An 18,956-nucleotide genomic window follows, 5' to 3' on the forward strand; every position below is an offset into this window, starting at 1 on the left:
CACTGTGTGTGGTTTTTAAAGCGTCTTTAGGACTCACAGAGATGGATTACTTTCCTTACAATCTTAATTTGTGTTTATCTGTAGAAAGAAAGTAAAATGCATCTGGGACAGCACGAGGGTGAGTAAAATAAGTGAGAATTTTATTTTTGGGTTCATATGCTGTTGGTATGCTAATCCAAGATCAGCATAGACTAATAAGATTAAAGTGCAACCTCTTGTGTATTTATGAACTGTGTTTGTTTTAATCTAGAGGAATCTAGAGGAAATTAAAATATTTGCTAGTTTATATTAAAATAAAATAAATCCGGTGTCTGAAGATCAAGATCCCAGTCATTCAAAGGTGATGTGTCTGAACAAAGTAAGATTATTGTCTGACAGGGACAGTGGATCTCTGGTACCATCACTCCATCTTGTGTCAGCACATAGACTGTAAAAATATGGACAAAGCGTCTGTGACGTCACCCATAGACTTTCTCAAGAACGGTTTTGAAGCCGTTTATGGGGGGTATGGACGGCGCCATCTTGGGAAATCCTAACCCCGCCCACCTTCTGGCCAATCCATATATGGGTAAAGGACGCAGCGCGCGTCACTCAGCTCGCTCTGCTACTCCGGTTATCTCTGTGTATATTTTAGGCAACGAAATATGTTATAAAACACCATACTAACTCTTTTCGTTTTCATTTAAAGAAATCTTAAACATTATAGCCACACAAATGTGGTTCAGGGACCGCGTATTGATTATATTCACTGCATATAACGTTTGCCTATTTATAACAAAACAAAATATAAAACACAAACCTGCCTCTTTTCGTTTTAAATATAATATAAAAACATTAAACATTTTAATATGGTCCAGGCAATATGTGCATTTGTACTAAACAACAGATTTTGCAGTAAACAACATTACAGATAATCTTCGTTGTATTAAAATTTAAAATGACAAAACGTACTCGGTTACTAACGTAACCTCGGTTCTCTCTACGCTAGGGGAAAACCTCTTTTCCTCGAGATATTGAAGCCAAAAATTATCCTTAATTTTGCAATAATGTAAAACGCATTGCAGCAGCATGCAGACATGGGCGAGACAGCTCGCGCGCCCATTGGCTGCTCTGCGGCAACTGCACCAGCCTATCGATAGAGGCTCCTCATGACGTCAGAACCAATGAGGGCGCTTCGCGCCCATTACGTCATGTCCCGCCGAAATCGGGTGGGGCCAGGGCTATAAATACGGCCCAGAGAGGCTGGTTTGGTCAGTTTTTTCATCGCTGAAGCGAATCAGAACATGACGCATGCACGGCAAGATACTCGTTCCCTCTTCTAGAGAGAACCGAGGTTACGTTAGTAACCGAGTACGTTCTCTTACGAGAGGTCTCTCGTACTTGCGTAAGATATCTTACGCTAGGGGAACACAATGTAAAACGCCGTGCGTGCTTGAGACATAACACTAAAGTCCCAAGGGCAGGTGCCCGGGGCTCATACAGTGCCTAATCACAAGGGACTCACAGAGAATCCGGGAAGAGGGGCTAGAATAGCATCATTCCTGTAATATTGAGCTCTGATACGAGCATGTTATATCAAGTGTTCCACACAGCCAGGGCGAACTCAGCCTGGACTGGTAAATATGGGGGACTTACGTACTGCCCACAGAAGTATATAGGCGATCAGTGATCGACGCTCTAGCAGTTTCAGCATCCCAAGCCGATAGCATCGGGCGGGCAATACTGAAAAATCAAACCGAGAGCAACCTAGCTTGCAAAGCGGGAACCTCGAGGTTATAAAACCTTATAAATGTAGACGGGGAGGCCCAGCCTGCCGCCATACAGATATCTTGCAAGGCAATCCCACTGGACCAAGCCCACGACGAGGCCATGTCTCTTGTGGAGTGCGCTTTGACACCTATCGGGCATTGCAGGCCCCTGGATGTGTAAGCTAGCGCTATAGCATCAACTATCCATCTGGATAGATTCTGTTTTGACGCAGCTAGTCCCTTAGAACGTCCGCTGAACAAAACAAAGAGCTGCTCTGTCTGTCTGAAAACAGATGAGCGGGACACATAGGCCCTTAACGCCCTGACCGGGCAAAGGAAGCCTGCGTCCCCTTCCTCTTCAGATACCGGCAGGGCCGACAGGGAGATCACCTGTGCCCTAAACGGTGTATTGAGGGATTTAGGAACATATCCGTGCTTTGGTTTGAGTATGACCCTCGAGTCGTTAGGCCCAAACTCCATACACGTCGCGCTCACTGAGAGCGCTTGCAAATCTCCTATGCGCTTCACTGAAGCGAGAGCCAGAAGAAACACTGTTTTGAAAGACAAGAGTTTCAGGTCTATTGACTGTATTGGCTCGAATGGGGCACCTTTCATGGCTTGCAGAACCGTGGAAAGGTCCCAAACGGGAACTGAGGGGGGTCTGGGAGGGTTCAGCCTCTTAGCTCCCCTAAGGAAGCGAATGACCAGATCGTTCCTTCCTAATGACTGGCCGAGCGGTGGTTCAGTGAACGCTGCTATGGCCGCCACATAAACTTTGTGCGTGGATGGGGTTCTGCCCTTATCCAGAAGCTCTTGTAAAAAGGAGAGAACCTCCGTCACCCCACAGCGTGAGGACGGAGTACCACTCGCTGTACACCAGCTAGTGAACACAGACCATTTTGAGGAATAGAGCCGCCTCGTAGATGGAGCTCTAGCCTGAGTGATCGTGTTTAACACTCCCGCTGGGAGGTTAACGGGTACCCGTTGATGGTTCACACATGTAGGGACCAACGCTCCGGGCAAGGGTGCCAGATCGAGCCGTTTGCCTGCGAGAGGAGATCCCTCCTCACCGGTATCGGCCACGGGGCGGTACTCGTCAGCTGCATCAGGACTGGAAACCAGACTTGGTTTGTCCAAAATGGGGCGACGAGTAGCACTGGGCATCCGCTCTCCCTGATTCGCTCTAACACCTGGGGTAGAAGCGTGACAGGGGGAAACGCATAGAGCGGGCAGCGGGGCTAGACGTGAGCCAGCGCGTCCCTGCTCTTGGAGAAAAATTGCTGACAATGAGCGTTCTCTTGAGACGCAAATAGGTCTATTTCCGCTCTGCCAAATGTCCTCCATAGCAGTTCGACTGTCTGTGGGTGTAAAGACCATTCTCCTGCCGGAAGATTGCTTCTGGACAGTCTGTCCGGTCCCACATTCAGACGGCCAGGCATATGCGCTGCCCTGAGCGAGCGCAGATTGTGCTGAGCCCAGACCAGGAGGCGTTCCGTCTGCCTGTGAAGGATTCTGGATCTGATACCTCCTTGGTGATTTATATAAGCCACCACTGACATGTTGTCCGAACGGACCAAGACATGGTGTCTTTTTATCTGGGGACAAAAGCGCCTCAGCGCGTTGTCGACTGCCATCATTTCCAGGCAGTTTATGTGCAGAAGCTTCTCCCGTTCCGACCACTGGCCGAATAACGGTCTGCCCTCGAGCAGCGCTCCCCATCCCGAGGTTGAGGCGTCCGTAGACACCACCTTCACACTCGAGGAAGTTCCCAGGCTTACACCTGACCGGTACCAGTCGGTCACTGTCCAAGGTTTCAGAGCTGTGACGCATTTCTGATCGACCTTGAGGCGCGCGAGACCGGAGGTCCAAGCTCTGCGCGGCGCGCGCGCTTTCAGCCAGTACTGAAGCGGGCGCATGCAAAGCAGACCCAGCTGAAGCACTGAGGATGCTGAAGCCATGAGACCCAGCATCCTTTGAAATTTTTTGAGCGGGACCAAAGCGTCGTGACGAAAAATCTCTGTCATGCGCTGAATGCTTAGTCTGCGCTGCGGCGACAGCTGTGCTGTCATAGACAGCGAGTCCAGATCTGTGCCCAGAAAAGATATTTTCTGACTGGGAGACAGCGAACTCTTCGCCCAATTGACTGTGAGACCTAAATTCTCGAGGTGATCGAGTAATATGGTCCTGTGTTCTATGAGCTCCGACTGTGATCGAGCTAGAACCAGCCAATCGTCCAAATAATTCAGCACTCGTATGCCTCGGAGCCTGAGGGGTGCGAGCGCTGCATCCATGCACATCGTGAATGCGCGAGGTGCCAGGGAAAGGCCAAATGGCAGGACTGTGTACTGATATGCCTGGCCCTCGAAGGCGAATCTCAAAAATCGCCTGTGACATGACGCTATTTGTATTTGAAAATAGGCGTCTTTCAGATCTATCGACATGAACCAGTCCCCTTGGCAAATTTGCGAGAGGATTTTCTTGGTCGTGAGCATTCTGAACCGTCGTTTCAGAAGTGCTTTGTTTAGTCGTCTTAGATCTAGAATGGGTCTGAGACCCCCGTCTTTCTTGGGTACCAGAAAATATCTGCTGTACATGCCCCCTTCGCTCTGAGCTTGTGATAAGGGTTCTATAGCCCCTTTGCTCAGTAACTTCGCTATTTCGGCTCGAAGTAGGTGTGCTACTTCCTTTTTCACCGTAGTTTCGATTCGCGCCGCTTTGCGTTGCGGGCGTCGACCAAACTGTAGCGAATAGCCTCTTTCTATAATGCTCAGCACCCACTTCGATACCCCGGGGAGCTCTGCCCACGCTTTCGCGTGAGTGGCTAGGGGTAGAATGATATCTGGGCTCTGATCGCGGCCAAGTGGCGAGCGGAGAGCAACAGTGTGCTGTAACATGAGCGCCGCGTTTGCAGCGTGCGAGACTGGGGGCGCGCTGATCACAGCTGGCAGCCTGCCCGCGCTCAGTTATCCTGCAGCTGTGTGCTGAGAGAGAGCGAGCGTGGTGAGCCCCGTGGGGTTTAATATGTCTGTGAGCGAATGCGGGCACGGGACAACGGGCCCATGCATAACGCTGAGAACACCGTCTGTTTGTGCAGACTGTATGTGCGTTGGTTTCGTTTTTACAGAAACCGTGAGACATATAGCGTGTAGTGTTTGCGGGCACTGGGACGTGGGCACAATCACTACATTTGGTGCACAACCGACATAAGTCGATTTAATTTGTGCGGGCCGTGTGTGGCGGGCCGTGTCTGTGTGTAGGAATGGGCACTGGGCAGTGGGCATTTTTACTACACTCAAAACACCATCGGCCGTGGCCGGAATACCAGAAAATACACTATTTTTGGGATATATCTGGGTCGCCGTAAAAACGGCGTTTGTGTGCAGGCAAGCGGGCTGTACTGCCGACTTGTTTGCTGCTGAATACGCTGGAACAGTCGCAATTACTGGAACTGAACGAGCAAAAATCTTTGGTGGAAGTCCGGCCGCAGCGGGACTTGAACACCGTCGCTTCCGTAAACTGGCTAGGAAGACTTAGAGGCCTCTGGCTTTAACTCAATCTTCGGCCGTGGCCCACGCGGCGGGGGGCGGCGGCCGGCGGAGCGAGAGCGCGGTCTCTGATCCCTGGTCTGTCGGCGCTGTGGGGCGGCGGCAGCTGAGGGTTGCGGCTGGGAGCTGCGAGCAGACGGCTGTTTAGAGCGACCTGCTGCGGAGCTCGAGCGCTTGGGCAGGAAATGTTTCATGGCCTGCGATGTCTTCTGAACCTCGGCGAATCCGTCTGCGAAATCCTTGACAGAAGATCCGAAGAGGCCAGCGGGGGAGACGGGGGCGTCGAGAAACGCGGAGCGCTCCGAGTCCGGCATCTCCGAGAGCGTTAGCCATAAGTGTCTCTTAGCCACGGTGAGAGAAGCCATGTTCCGCCCCATGGCCTGCGCGGCGGATTTAGTGGCGCGAAGGGCGAGATCCGTCGTGCTCCTCAAATCCGTTAAATTCACAGCTTCCGGTCCTTCCTCGTCCATTTTGCGGAGAAGGTTGGCCTGGAAGATCTGGAGTATGGCCATTGAATGAAGCGCCGAGACAGCCTGCCCGGCGGCGGTATAAGCGCGACCGTGCAGAGCTGAGGTAGTGCGGCAGGCTTTTGATGGCAGCGCCGTCTTAGCACGCCGTCCAGCAGAGGGCGGGCAAAGATGGGCGGCTACCGCTTCCTCGACGGGAGGAAGAGAGTGGTATCCTTTGTCCTTAGCACCGTCGACTACGGAGAATGCTGCGGACACGGGAGCACGCACTCTGGCTGAAAAGGGAGCGCTCCAAGACTTAGCTACCTCTTCGTGAAGCTCAGGAAGGAAAGGGGCTGGTCTTGAAGGCTGTGAAGCGCGGTCCCTTTGAAGAAAACAGCCGTCCAGGCGGTTGAGTGCAGGCTGCTGGGGCGTCGACCACTCAAGGCCGAGGCTCTCGACGGCCTGCTCGAGCAGACGCATAAGCTCCGCCTCGATGCTGGCTCTTTTCCCCGAGGGGCGGTGAGAAGGTGGTGCGAGGTCCGCGGAGCTCGACCAGTCCTCACTGCCCGATAGGAGAGAGCAACTGTCGTCCTCCAATCGTACAGCTTCTTTATAGTCCTCAATGGCGGAAGCGGCGGCGCACCGGCGAGCTTTCGCGGGATGGAGGAGGTTCAGGGACCCGCTGAGCGCGGCGCTTTTTACGGCGCGGCAGCTCAGCGGGTGAAGGCGCGGGCGCAGCTTCGCGGAAAAATGCCCGGCGAGTCCGCAGAGTCACCATAGACATAGATTCGCAATGAGGGCAGGCGCCCTCAGCGAGCGCGATAGCTGCGTGATCCTCATCCAGGCAGGAAACACAGATGACATGGTGGTCCCCGTCGCTGAGTGGAGCTCGGCATGAGCCGCAGGATGAACGAGGCATCTTGAAAAAGACGCTCGTGCTCTTTTAGAGGAGATAAGTGTGAGTGTCACAGCGGCGAACACACACACAGCAATAAAAGGATATATGTACGCCGGAAAGCGTCAGCAGGAACGGCGACTGAAGGCGGCGAGTTGTCGACCGGCAGCTTCAGATGCAGACTAATCCCGCTGGGTGCTTGCAATCAGACGGCGCGGCTTCCTCTCAGGATCCAGCGATGCGTGAGCCCGCTGAAGAGATGAAAAACTGACCAAACCAGCCTCTCTGGGCCGTATTTATAGCCCTGGCCCCACCCGATTTCGGCGGGACATGACGTAATGGTTCTGACGTCATGAGGAGCCTCTATCGATAGGCTGGTGCAGTTGCCGCAGAGCAGCCAATGGGCGCGCGAGCTGTCTCGCCCATGTCTGCATGCTGCTGCAATGCGTTTTACATTATTGCAAAATTAAGGATAATTTTTGGCTTCAATATCTCGAGGAAAAGAGGTTTTCCCCTAGCGTAAGATATCTTACGCAAGTACGAGAGACCTCTCGTAAGAGAACTCAACCCAGTCTCTTTTTGTTCAATTTCAGTTTTATCATTAGCCATTATAAAAGTATAAGTAAAAGGTATAAGAAGCTATACAAATAAAGCAAACAATTCAGTCAAACATCAGCGCTCTAGTCTAACCATACAACGGTAAAGTTAAATACTTATAAAGTTATGAAACTTCCCCTCAGCCAAAACGATTGGCCAGGGAACAAATTATAGATCTACGAGACCAAAAATCGCCCGTTAGATATACACAAGACGAATTATATCTCATATTTAACCACTACAGAGTCCGCGGCAGGCGTCTGAAGGACTAGCCGAGGGAAGGCTGTTCCAGGCGGGGTACATGAGCGCAGAGCGCCCGGTCATCGCTGGATCTCACAACTGGATAAAATTTTCATAAATCTTTAAATAAACCACAGATTTGAGCTTTAAACAACTACATTCTCGCCTAAAAATATATCTTAAAACTACATTTCATGAGACAGAAACAGTAGTATTATATTTCAACTGTGTAAAAAATGGCGCTTCTTATGTTGTCATTCTCCTTGGCGCAGCCTATGCTCGTTATCAGCTGTCAATCAAGCTGTCAATCAAAGTTAACCACGCCCTTATTTGTCATACATTTTATATCTAAATACGATCTAAACTAATGAGTTAGAAAAAAATTCACAGCCCTCATGGTTGTCAGGCACTCGGAACCTATCGAAAAATACAATAAAAGTCCATGGGACCAACCTGTAAAAACATGAATTTATGCTGTGAAATCGGACATTTTAACATGGGGGTCTATGGACATTTGCTCCCTTTTGGGACCTTCCCCTAGCGGATTTTCGATGTATTGCAGTTTTTCGCACTTCCGGGTAGGCTTCATTTTTCAGATTAGAATGTTGCCGCTTGTGTCAGCATGGGAGAAGCCCATAGAGAATCATAAAGTAGCTCCTGCTCCTAGCTCATGGACAGCTCCTACTCACGCTCTCCGTCTCTGCAAGATTCAAAAGGGAATGATTCAGATTCCGCTTGGCACAGCTACTAGAAGACTTACAACTGTCAGACGGGTTGCTCACGTCACATCTACGTCGTCAAGCTCAGTTTGAGTCTGCGCAGTTTGCTCAGCCATCAGGAAATGAGTGCTTCTAATTTGCTTCAATTGAAAACTCAGGGAGCGTAAACGAAAACTTCAGAAGCGTAAATGAAACCTCTGGAAGCACATTTGTCAGTTCAGATAAGCAATTGAAATATGAGAAATAGTTAGCAAAACATGCAGTGTATTAAAAACGAAGTTGAAAAAAATTTTCCTGCGATTTTTTTTATTATAATTTTTTTTTTTTTTCTGTTTCAAAGATATTTTATTCAGTTTCAATTTATATTTTCATTAGTTTCTTGAAAAGTTACGTTCATTATTATTGGCACAAGAATAATTCCATAGACATTTAGGGATGTCATTGTATGTGTGCAAATGTACCACATATTGCCAAAACATATTGATCGCCCCCTGGTGGCTGGATGCAGTATAGGTCATAAACCCTGCCATCTGTGCTAAAACTAAACTACACTTCAAATAATTTCTTTCCAAAGATGGTGTGATAGGAATATTTTATGTAATGGGTATTTTCAACATTACATGCCATCCCAGATGTATATGACTTTCTTCTTCACATAAACATAGACAAAGATTTTTAAGGAAATAATCCATCTCTGTGAGTCCATATAATACAAGTGGATTGTAACCCATGTACGTAAGACAGTCGGAAGTGATTTTTAATAGTTAAAACAGTCATATTATTAGTATTTTTCTTATCTAGCCTATTGTTTGACTTCAGAAGGCATTGATTCATCCACTGAGGTCGCACTGATTACTGTCTACTGACTACTGATTAACTCACTGTGTGTGGTTTTTAAAGCATCTTTAGGACTCACAGAGATGGATTACTTTCCTTACAATCTTAATTTGTGTTTATCTGTAGAAAGAAAGTAAAATGCATCTGGGACAGCACGAGGGTGAGTAAAATAAGTGAGAATTTTATTTTTGGGTTCATATGCTGTTGGTATGCTAATCCAAGATCAGCATAGACTAATAAGATTAAAGTGCAACCTCTTGTGTATTTATGAACTGTGTTTGTTTTAATCTAGAGGAATCTAGAGGAAATTAAAATATTTGCTAGTTTATATTAAAATAAAATAAATCCGGTGTCTGAAGATCAAGATCCCAGTCATTCAAAGGTGATGTGTCTGAACAAAGTAAGATTATTGTCTGACAGGGACAGTGGATCTCTGGTACCATCACTCCATCTTGTGTCAGCACATAGACTGTAAAAATATGGACAAAGCGTCTGTGACGTCACCCATAGACTTTCTCAAGAACGGTTTTGAAGCCGTTTATGGGGGGTATGGACGGCGCCATCTTGGGAAATCCTAACCCCGCCCACCTTCTGGCCAATCCATATATGGGTAAAGGACGCAGCGCGCGTCACTCAGCTCGCTCTGCTACTCCGGTTATCTCTGTGTATATTTTAGGCAACGAAATATGTTATAAAACACCATACTAACTCTTTTCGTTTTCATTTAAAGAAATCTTAAACATTATAGCCACACAAATGTGGTTCAGGGACCGCGTATTGATTATATTCACTGCATATAACGTTTGCCTATTTATAACAAAACAAAATATAAAACACAAACCTGCCTCTTTTCGTTTTAAATATAATATAAAAACATTAAACATTTTAATATGGTCCAGGCAATATGTGCATTTGTACTAAACAACAGATTTTGCAGTAAACAACATTACAGATAATCTTCGTTGTATTAAAATTTAAAATGACAAAACGTACTCGGTTACTAACGTAACCTCGGTTCTCTCTACGCTAGGGGAAAACCTCTTTTCCTCGAGATATTGAAGCCAAAAATTATCCTTAATTTTGCAATAATGTAAAACGCATTGCAGCAGCATGCAGACATGGGCGAGACAGCTCGCGCGCCCATTGGCTGCTCTGCGGCAACTGCACCAGCCTATCGATAGAGGCTCCTCATGACGTCAGAACCAATGAGGGCGCTTCGCGCCCATTACGTCATGTCCCGCCGAAATCGGGTGGGGCCAGGGCTATAAATACGGCCCAGAGAGGCTGGTTTGGTCAGTTTTTTCATCGCTGAAGCGAATCAGAACATGACGCATGCACGGCAAGATACTCGTTCCCTCTTCTAGAGAGAACCGAGGTTACGTTAGTAACCGAGTACGTTCTCTTACGAGAGGTCTCTCGTACTTGCGTAAGATATCTTACGCTAGGGGAACACAATGTAAAACGCCGTGCGTGCTTGAGACATAACACTAAAGTCCCAAGGGCAGGTGCCCGGGGCTCATACAGTGCCTAATCACAAGGGACTCACAGAGAATCCGGGAAGAGGGGCTAGAATAGCATCATTCCTGTAATATTGAGCTCTGATACGAGCATGTTATATCAAGTGTTCCACACAGCCAGGGCGAACTCAGCCTGGACTGGTAAATATGGGGGACTTACGTACTGCCCACAGAAGTATATAGGCGATCAGTGATCGACGCTCTAGCAGTTTCAGCATCCCAAGCCGATAGCATCGGGCGGGCAATACTGAAAAATCAAACCGAGAGCAACCTAGCTTGCAAAGCGGGAACCTCGAGGTTATAAAACCTTATAAATGTAGACGGGGAGGCCCAGCCTGCCGCCATACAGATATCTTGCAAGGCAATCCCACTGGACCAAGCCCACGACGAGGCCATGTCTCTTGTGGAGTGCGCTTTGACACCTATCGGGCATTGCAGGCCCCTGGATGTGTAAGCTAGCGCTATAGCATCAACTATCCATCTGGATAGATTCTGTTTTGACGCAGCTAGTCCCTTAGAACGTCCGCTGAACAAAACAAAGAGCTGCTCTGTCTGTCTGAAAACAGATGAGCGGGACACATAGGCCCTTAACGCCCTGACCGGGCAAAGGAAGCCTGCGTCCCCTTCCTCTTCAGATACCGGCAGGGCCGACAGGGAGATCACCTGTGCCCTAAACGGTGTATTGAGGGATTTAGGAACATATCCGTGCTTTGGTTTGAGTATGACCCTCGAGTCGTTAGGCCCAAACTCCATACACGTCGCGCTCACTGAGAGCGCTTGCAAATCTCCTATGCGCTTCACTGAAGCGAGAGCCAGAAGAAACACTGTTTTGAAAGACAAGAGTTTCAGGTCTATTGACTGTATTGGCTCGAATGGGGCACCTTTCATGGCTTGCAGAACCGTGGAAAGGTCCCAAACGGGAACTGAGGGGGGTCTGGGAGGGTTCAGCCTCTTAGCTCCCCTAAGGAAGCGAATGACCAGATCGTTCCTTCCTAATGACTGGCCGAGCGGTGGTTCAGTGAACGCTGCTATGGCCGCCACATAAACTTTGTGCGTGGATGGGGTTCTGCCCTTATCCAGAAGCTCTTGTAAAAAGGAGAGAACCTCCGTCACCCCACAGCGTGAGGGCGGAGTACCACTCGCTGTACACCAGCTAGTGAACACAGACCATTTTGAGGAATAGAGCCGCCTCGTAGATGGAGCTCTAGCCTGAGTGATCGTGTTTAACACTCCCGCTGGGAGGTTAACGGGTACCCGTTGATGGTTCACACATGTAGGGACCAACGCTCCGGGCAAGGGTGCCAGATCGAGCCGTTTGCCTGCGAGAGGAGATCCCTCCTCACCGGTATCGGCCACGGGGCGGTACTCGTCAGCTGCATCAGGACTGGAAACCAGACTTGGTTTGTCCAAAATGGGGCGACGAGTAGCACTGGGCATCCGCTCTCCCTGATTCGCTCTAACACCTGGGGTAGAAGCGTGACAGGGGGAAACGCATAGAGCGGGCAGCGGGGCTAGACGTGAGCCAGCGCGTCCCTGCTCTTGGAGAAAAATTCCTGACAATGAGCGTTCTCTTGAGACGCAAATAGGTCTATTTCCGCTCTGCCAAATGTCCTCCATAGCAGTTCGACTGTCTGTGGGTGTAAAGACCATTCTCCTGCCGGAAGATTGCTTCTGGACAGTCTGTCCGGTCCCACATTCAGACGGCCAGGCATATGCGCTGCCCTGAGCGAGCGCAGATTGTGCTGAGCCCAGACCAGGAGGCGTTCCGTCTGCCTGTGAAGGATTCTGGATCTGATACCTCCTTGGTGATTTATATAAGCCACCACTGACATGTTGTCCGAACGGACCAAGACATGGTGTCTTTTTATCTGGGGACAAAAGCGCCTCAGCGCGTTGTCGACTGCCATCATTTCCAGGCAGTTTATGTGCAGAAGCTTCTCCCGTTCCGACCACTGGCCGAATAACGGTCTGCCCTCGAGCAGCGCTCCCCATCCCGAGGTTGAGGCGTCCGTAGACACCACCTTCACACTCGAGGAAGTTCCCAGGCTTACACCTGACCGGTACCAGTCGGTCACTGTCCAAGGTTTCAGAGCTGTGACGCATTTCTGATCGACCTTGAGGCGCGCGAGACCGGAGGTCCAAGCTCTGCGCGGCGCGCGCGCTTTCAGCCAGTACTGAAGCGGGCGCATGCAAAGCAGACCCAGCTGAAGCACTGAGGATGCTGAAGCCATGAGACCCAGCATCCTTTGAAATTTTTTGAGCGGGACCAAAGCGTCGTGACGAAAAATCTCTGTCATGCGCTGAATGCTTAGTCTGCGCTGCGGCGACAGCTGTGCTGTCATAGACAGCGAGTCCAGATCTGTGCCCAGAAAAGATATTTTCTGACTGGGAGACAGCGAACTCTTCGCCCAATTGACTGTGAGACCTAAATTCTCGAGGTGATCGAGTAATATGGTCCTGTGTTCTATGAGCTCCGACTGTGATCGAGCTAGAACCAGCCAATCGTCCAAATAATTCAGCACTCGTATGCCTCGGAGCCTGAGGGGTGCGAGCGCTGCATCCATGCACATCGTGAATGCGCGAGGTGCCAGGGAAAGGCCAAATGGCAGGACTGTGTACTGATATGCCTGGCCCTCGAAGGCGAATCTCAAAAATCGCCTGTGACATGACGCTATTTGTATTTGAAAATAGGCGTCTTTCAGATCTATCGACATGAACCAGTCCCCTTGGCAAATTTGCGAGAGGATTTTCTTGGTCGTGAGCATTCTGAACCGTCGTTTCAGAAGTGCTTTGTTTAGTCGTCTTAGATCTAGAATGGGTCTGAGACCCCCGTCTTTCTTGGGTACCAGAAAATATCTGCTGTACATGCCCCCTTCGCTCTGAGCTTGTGATAAGGGTTCTATAGCCCCTTTGCTCAGTAACTTCGCTATTTCGGCTCGAAGTAGGTGTGCTACTTCCTTTTTCACCGTAGTTTCGATTCGCGCCGCTTTGCGTTGCGGGCGTCGACCAAACTGTAGCGAATAGCCTCTTTCTATAATGCTCAGCACCCACTTCGATACCCCGGGGAGCTCTGCCCACGCTTTCGCGTGAGTGGCTAGGGGTAGAATGATATCTGGGCTCTGATCGCGGCCAAGTGGCGAGCGGAGAGCAACAGTGTGCTGTAACATGAGCGCCGCGTTTGCAGCGTGCGAGACTGGGGGCGCGCTGATCACAGCTGGCAGCCTGCCCGCGCTCAGTTATCCTGCAGCTGTGTGCTGAGAGAGAGCGAGCGTGGTGAGCCCCGTGGGGTTTAATATGTCTGTGAGCGAATGCGGGCACGGGACAACGGGCCCATGCATAACGCTGAGAACACCGTCTGTTTGTGCAGACTGTATGTGCGTTGGTTTCGTTTTTACAGAAACCGTGAGACATATAGCGTGTAGTGTTTGCGGGCACTGGGACGTGGGCACAATCACTACATTTGGTGCACAACCGACATAAGTCGATTTAATTTGTGCGGGCCGTGTGTGGCGGGCCGTGTCTGTGTGTAGGAATGGGCACTGGGCAGTGGGCATTTTTACTACACTCAAAACACCATCGGCCGTGGCCGGAATACCAGAAAATACACTATTTTTGGGATATATCTGGGTCGCCGTAAAAACGGCGTTTGTGTGCAGGCAAGCGGGCTGTACTGCCGACTTGTTTGCTGCTGAATACGCTGGAACAGTCGCAATTACTGGAACTGAACGAGCAAAAATCTTTGGTGGAAGTCCGGCCGCAGCGGGACTTGAACACCGTCGCTTCCGTAAACTGGCTAGGAAGACTTAGAGGCCTCTGGCTTTAACTCAATCTTCGGCCGTGGCCCACGCGGCGGGGGGCGGCGGCCGGCGGAGCGAGAGCGCGGTCTCTGATCCCTGGTCTGTCGGCGCTGTGGGGCGGCGGCAGCTGAGGGTTGCGGCTGGGAGCTGCGAGCAGACGGCTGTTTAGAGCGACCTGCTGCGGAGCTCGAGCGCTTGGGCAGGAAATGTTTCATGGCCTGCGATGTCTTCTGAACCTCGGCGAATCCGTCTGCGAAATCCTTGACAGAAGATCCGAAGAGGCCAGCGGGGGAGACGGGGGCGTCGAGAAACGCGGAGCGCTCCGAGTCCGGCATCTCCGAGAGCGTTAGCCATAAGTGTCTCTTAGCCACGGTGAGAGAAGCCATGTTCCGCCCCATGGCCTGCGCGGCGGATTTAGTGGCGCGAAGGGCGAGATCCGTCGTGCTCCTCAAATCCGTTAAATTCACAGCTTCCGGTCCTTCCTCGTCCATTTTGCGGAGAAGGTTGGCCTGGAAGATCTGGAGTATGGCCATTGAATGAAGCGCCGAGACAGCCTGCCCGGCGGCGGTATAAGCGCGACCGTGCAGAGCTGAGGTAGTGCGGCAGGCTTTTGATGGCAGCGCCGTCTTAGCACGCCGTCCAGCAGAGGGCGGGCAAAGATGGGCGGCTACCGCTTCCTCGACGGGAGGAAGAGAGTGGTATCCTTTGTCCTTAGCACCGTCGACTACGGAGAATGCTGCGGACACGGGAGCACGCACTCTGGCTGAAAAGGGAGCGCTCCAAGACTTAGCTACCTCTTCGTGAAGCTCAGGAAGGAAAGGGGCTGGTCTTGAAGGCTGTGAAGCGCGGTCCCTTTGAAGAAAACAGCCGTCCAGGCGGTTGAGTGCAGGCTGCTGGGGCGTCGACCACTCAAGGCCGAGGCTCTCGACGGCCTGCTCGAGCAGACGCATAAGCTCCGCCTCGATGCTGGCTCTTTTCCCCGAGGGGCGGTGAGAAGGTGGTGCGAGGTCCGCGGAGCTCGACCAGTCCTCACTGCCCGATAGGAGAGAGCAACTGTCGTCCTCCAATCGTACAGCTTCTTTATAGTCCTCAATGGCGGAAGCGGCGGCGCACCGGCGAGCTTTCGCGGGATGGAGGAGGTTCAGGGACCCGCTGAGCGCGGCGCTTTTTACGGCGCGGCAGCTCAGCGGGTGAAGGCGCGGGCGCAGCTTCGCGGAAAAATGCCCGGCGAGTCCGCAGAGTCACCATAGACATAGATTCGCAATGAGGGCAGGCGCCCTCAGCGAGCGCGATAGCTGCGTGATCCTCATCCAGGCAGGAAACACAGATGACATGGTGGTCCCCGTCGCTGAGTGGAGCTCGGCATGAGCCGCAGGATGAACGAGGCATCTTGAAAAAGACGCTCGTGCTCTTTTAGAGGAGATAAGTGTGAGTGTCACAGCGGCGAACACACACACAGCAATAAAAGGATATATGTACGCCGGAAAGCGTCAGCAGGAACGGCGACTGAAGGCGGCGAGTTGTCGACCGGCAGCTTCAGATGCAGACTAATCCCGCTGGGTGCTTGCAATCAGACGGCGCGGCTTCCTCTCAGGATCCAGCGATGCGTGAGCCCGCTGAAGAGATGAAAAACTGACCAAACCAGCCTCTCTGGGCCGTATTTATAGCCCTGGCCCCACCCGATTTCGGCGGGACATGACGTAATGGTTCTGACGTCATGAGGAGCCTCTATCGATAGGCTGGTGCAGTTGCCGCAGAGCAGCCAATGGGCGCGCGAGCTGTCTCGCCCATGTCTGCATGCTGCTGCAATGCGTTTTACATTATTGCAAAATTAAGGATAATTTTTGGCTTCAATATCTCGAGGAAAAGAGGTTTTCCCCTAGCGTAAGATATCTTACGCAAGTACGAGAGACCTCTCGTAAGAGAACTCAACCCAGTCTCTTTTTGTTCAATTTCAGTTTTATCATTAGCCATTATAAAAGTATAAGTAAAAGGTATAAGAAGCTATACAAATAAAGCAAACAATTCAGTCAAACATCAGCGCTCTAGTCTAACCATACAACGGTAAAGTTAAATACTTATAAAGTTATGAAACTTCCCCTCAGCCAAAACGATTGGCCAGGGAACAAATTATAGATCTACGAGACCAAAAATCGCCCATTAGATATACACAAGACGAATTATATCTCATATTTAACCACTACAGAGTCCGCGGCAGGCGTCTGAAGGACTAGCCGAGGGAAGGCTGTTCCAGGCGGGGTACATGAGCGCAGAGCGCCCGGTCATCGCTGGATCTCACAACTGGATAAAATTTTCATAAATCTTTAAATAAACCACAGATTTGAGCTTTAAACAACTACATTCTCGCCTAAAAATATATCTTAAAACTACATTTCATGAGACAGAAACAGTAGTATTATATTTCAACTGTGTAAAAAAATGGCGCTTCTTATGTTGTCATTCTCCTTGGCGCAGCCTATGCTCGTTATCAGCTGTCAATCAAGCTGTCAATCAAAGTTAACCACGCCCTTATTTGTCATACATTTTATATCTAAATACGATCTAAACTAATGAGTTAGAAAAAAATTCACAGCCCTCATGGTTGTCAGGCACTCGGAACCTATCGAAAAATACAATAAAAGTCCATGGGACCAACCTGTAAAAACATGAATTTATGCTGTGAAATCGGACATTTTAACATGGGGGTCTATGGACATTTGCTCCCTTTTGGGACCTTCCCCTAGCGGATTTTCGATGTATTGCAGTTTTTCGCACTTCCGGGTAGGCTTCATTTTTCAGATTAGAATGTTGCCGCTTGTGTCAGCATGGGAGAAGCCCATAGAGAATCATAAAGTAGCTCCTGCTCCTAGCTCATGGACAGCTCCTACTCACGCTCTCCGTCTCTGCAAGATTCAAAAGGGAATGATTCAGATTCCGCTTGGCACAGCTACTAGAAGACTTACAACTGTCAGACGGGTTGCTCACGTCACATCTACGTCGTCAAGCTCAGTTTGAGTCTGCGCAGTTTGCTCAGCCATCAGGAAATGAGTGCTTCTAATTTGCTTCAATTGAAAACTCAGGGAGCGTAAACGAAAACTTCAGAAGCGTAAATGAAACCTCTGGAAGCACATTTGTCAGTTCAGATAAGCAATTGAAATATGAGAAATAGTTAGCAAAACATGCAGTGTATTAAAAACGAAGTTGAAAAAAATTTTCCTGCGATTTTTTTTATTATTTTTTTTTTTTTTTTTCTGTTTCAAAGATATTTTATTCAGTTTCAATTTATATTTTCATTAGTTTCTTGAAAAGTTACGTTCATTATTATTGGCACAAGAATAATTCCATAGACATTTAGGGATGTCATTGTATGTGTGCAAATGTACCACATATTGCCAAAACATATTGATCGCCCCCTGGTGGCTGGATGCAGTATAGGTCATAAACCCTGCCATCTGTGCTAAAACTAAACTACACTTCAAATAATTTCTTTCCAAAGATGGTGTGATAGGAATATTTTATGTAATGGGTATTTTCAACATTAAATGTGCAGAGAAACGCAGACTAAGGATGCTCAGGTCAAAGGCCATATATACTTAACCAAAAAGTGCTTAACACAGTAGAACTAACAGTCATATGACTAGCTCAGATCATTACAAACCAATCAGCAGCACAAATCACAGTGAAGAAGACTTGAGTGACATTGAGTTTTACTCGACTGTATGATATAAATGTACATGTATCTTTCTATTCAGGAGACTCACTTGGTTGTTGTGGCCAGTGATCTCCCGGCCGTGAATAAAACTTCATTTCTACAAAGAGCAACTTGGGAGTCGTGTCAGGTATTTGCTGCACAGCTGAGAAACAGATTCTACGCTCAAAAGAAAACAAAAGAATATCTATGTGTGATTGAAGTAGAAGTACTAAAGATTCTACGCTCAAAAGACCACCGCAGAGACAGGGATAGTGTTGGAAGACTAATAGAGCCGCCCTCGGGGTGAGGCTGTAATACTCTGAGTTAGTAATGATCCTGTGTCGGACCAGCGTACTCCTGAGAAGGACGGTGAGAGTGTATAGATGCTAAAGGCCTGTGTGCTCATGTGTGATTGAGGTAGTGATAGTAGCTTCTTGACGGGACGCCGTCACCTTACTTCAGGGAAGTATTGTCTTGCATTGTAAGTATTCAGGGATTTACCTCAAGATACTGTAGTTATTATTTTTAACAACTGCAAGTTGTTTAAATTGTCCGTAGTGAAGAAGTCAGATTAAGTAGGTTGTATTCGTATTAAGAATTTCCACGACAATGGTTTCTTTCATTTTTGGTAGCTCATATGATGCTGATGTGTGTTCAAGTGTATGCATTTCTAATAAGTTTGGATTTTGTTAGATATTTGATGCTATAAAAAATGAAGTGTTATGTCCAGGTTTTTTTTTTCCAAACATTATTGGAATTGTTGCATGGTAACAATAACAAACCTATCTTGAGAAGAAAATATGTGTGCTTTGTGTGTCTCTAAAGAGAATAAGAGAATAAACACTTGATGCCATTTAGCTTTTGGAAAAATCTGTACTGTGAAGGAATGATCTTTAAACATTTTGAAAAGTAAAACTGTTA

Source organism: Leuciscus leuciscus (assembly GCF_965113295.1).
Source record: "Leuciscus leuciscus genome assembly, chromosome: 1".
NCBI classification, from domain to species: Eukaryota; Metazoa; Chordata; class Actinopteri; order Cypriniformes; family Leuciscidae; genus Leuciscus; species Leuciscus leuciscus.